The 2,632-nt window shown below is 26.4% G+C and overlaps 1 protein-coding gene across 1 annotated transcript in view; it reads right to left on the bottom strand.

The window, feature by feature from the left end:
• The window catches only part of LOC108753473 (tachykinin-like peptides receptor 86C), a 42,558-nt gene that overhangs the window by 28,027 nt on the left and 11,899 nt on the right, over nucleotides 1-2,632 (bottom strand). The window lies entirely within an intron of this gene.

Here is a 2,632-nt window from a genome sequence, read left to right as displayed (position 1 = left end):
GCCCTTGTGGCAGACTTCTGTTCTGAACAGCCATATCTTCCCAACCTATCTGACTTATATATGTTACATTGCACATTAGATGCGGTATATCCGCGAAAGCAGCTGGATTCATCAAACATCTAGAAGTTTTCAATTTTTATTTTTTGTTATCCTTAACAATAGAAATTTTTCAGATTAAGATTTCAGAATTGAGATTTTGAACATCGAGTTGTAAAAATCAGACTTAAATATAAATGAATCTTATAAAAAAATTAGGGCAATGATTGATACTGCGGTACTCACTCAAATGCGAGAATCAAAATTCGATAATATATAGCACTATTCTACGCAAGGAGCTAGTGCATTGAGGTTAGAAGAACCGAAAATATCTCGATCATGTAATGTGCTTAAGCATTATGAGGAAAGCAGTACTAGCAATCCTTATATTTTTCACACGCCGAAAGATTATTATCGAAAAATATATTTCGAAATTTTTTACCACGTCATGATGTCAATGAATAGTCGATTTAATTCAGAAACTATAAAGTTTTTAAATTTATTTGAAAATTTTGCGATAGGCAAAAACAAGTCTGACGCGAAATCAGAAAATTGTTTTGATGAACAAAAGCTTAAATTACATTGTGAGATGTTTTTAGAAATTACACACATTCGAAAAATGCCAGTGCATTGCTTGAAAAATGTAATGCAATTTTTACAAGACCCGAGATCGGAGATCTTGTACCAGAATACGTAAAATTTATTCGCGTTTTTTTAACGATTCCGTTTAAACAAAAGATCAGTTTCTTATTTAAGACATTTAAAAAATTATAATATCTTTGATTAATAATGAAACAAAAGCGTCTAAATCATATTGCGATATTGTACATTTATTGAGAAATAGTCGATAATTAAATTAAATATGGAGGAGCTTACTAATAATTTTATTAAAAAAAATAAAATTAGAGCGGCTACTTTTGCCATATAGAAAAGTATGAGCAGTAATGTATGAGGAAATATATTTATCCCCCTCCCCCTTCCTCTCTTCTTGCTCGATTTATCCGGGAATTCCATAAAAAATTTTACTTCGTCGCCCCTAATTAATGAGATGCGTTATAACATACTCGTATATCATTCGTTGAACATAATTAGTTTATTATTCTGAACAATTATACTTTCAATTAATATATGATTCTATTCTTAACTAATTTTTTATAGAAGCATATTTTTAAAGATTATTTTTGTTTTTTTTATATTGCTAAATATCACTTTTAATTACATTAAAATTTTATTTTAATTATATTTTGTATTTAAATTACATACTTTGATATTAATATTACTTCTTTTTAATTAAAATATACCATTAAAGAGATGATACTATCATAATATTTATAAAAAGTCAAATATAATAGTAGCTTTGTAGCTTTGTAGCTTAGAAAAAATTATTTTTACCCTCGCTTATTATATCTGTTAATTGATGATATCTCACAGTGCATATGTATAAACTAAATATCCCTTAAGAACACTGAATATTTATTAAAAAAACATAGAATACATAAAAGAATACATAATAAGAATAACATAAAATACGTAATATACATACCTGCAAAAGATACAAGGCTCTGTCGACTTTTGCGCATGAGTATCACATTACTTGTTTTTCATGATAATCTAATATCTTTTACGAAAGATATTACTGCGTTGAAAACTTTACCAAGTAGTGTATCATAAATTCGAAAAGTTAAGAAAACTATATCGTAAAAAGAGTAGAACAATAACACGTAATATCTTAGTAATGCATGGCAACAAAGATTTATATGTAAAATTTAAAGTAGAAATTCGAAATTAGTTTGGTACTTTTTTTGGATATCTTAAAAATATATACTTAACTATTTAGATGAGAAAATTCAAATAATTAAAAGTTTAAATTTATTTCTTTACGTTATTTAAATTTATGTATTTCCTGATACGTTACGTATGTAATGTAACAAGGCAAATAAAGAAATGTCATATCATTTTATTATTTTATTAAAACTGTTTTTGTGGAGTATTAATTTTTTTTACTTTGTCGAAATTCTGTTATTATTCACACTTTAAGTAATTAAATTTATTCATTTAAGGTTATTTAATCTGTAGGTTTTGATAAATAGTAAATTTACACTTGTACTATGTAAAGCATAGGTCACATTTCGTAAAGAAATCTTTACTGTACTTCAAATCAAATTATTAGAATTCTAAAATATAATTTGTCTCTGTCAAATATGAACCTGATTTATCCTACTGGTTTTATCATTCAGATAACGGTAAGCATAAACCAATTGACATTTTTGTGCGTGTATGACGTATTAACTTTCATGTCACTTATCACTAGAGTAATTTTTTGTCATGCATATTTATAATATGACGAAACGTATTTGTCATAATTAAATATAATCTTTTATATGATTTGAGAATACAAATAATAGCATAAATTATCGCGCAAAAAAAATCTTGTTACATAATGTTTATAACAGACATGATTTAACTATACATCTTCTTTAATAGATATAATCTTTAATAGACATAAATAATACCTCCACTCTTATTACGTGAATTCGATGGCGATACTTGAGAATGGCATCGCATATAATGAGGGCATGTATATCTTCTTCTTATT

This window comes from Trachymyrmex septentrionalis, unplaced genomic scaffold, assembly GCF_001594115.1.
Source record: "Trachymyrmex septentrionalis isolate Tsep2-gDNA-1 unplaced genomic scaffold, Tsep1.0 scaffold7, whole genome shotgun sequence".
Classification (NCBI taxonomy): domain Eukaryota; kingdom Metazoa; phylum Arthropoda; class Insecta; order Hymenoptera; family Formicidae; genus Trachymyrmex; species Trachymyrmex septentrionalis.
This window is presented reverse-complemented; position numbering and strand designations above follow the sequence as displayed.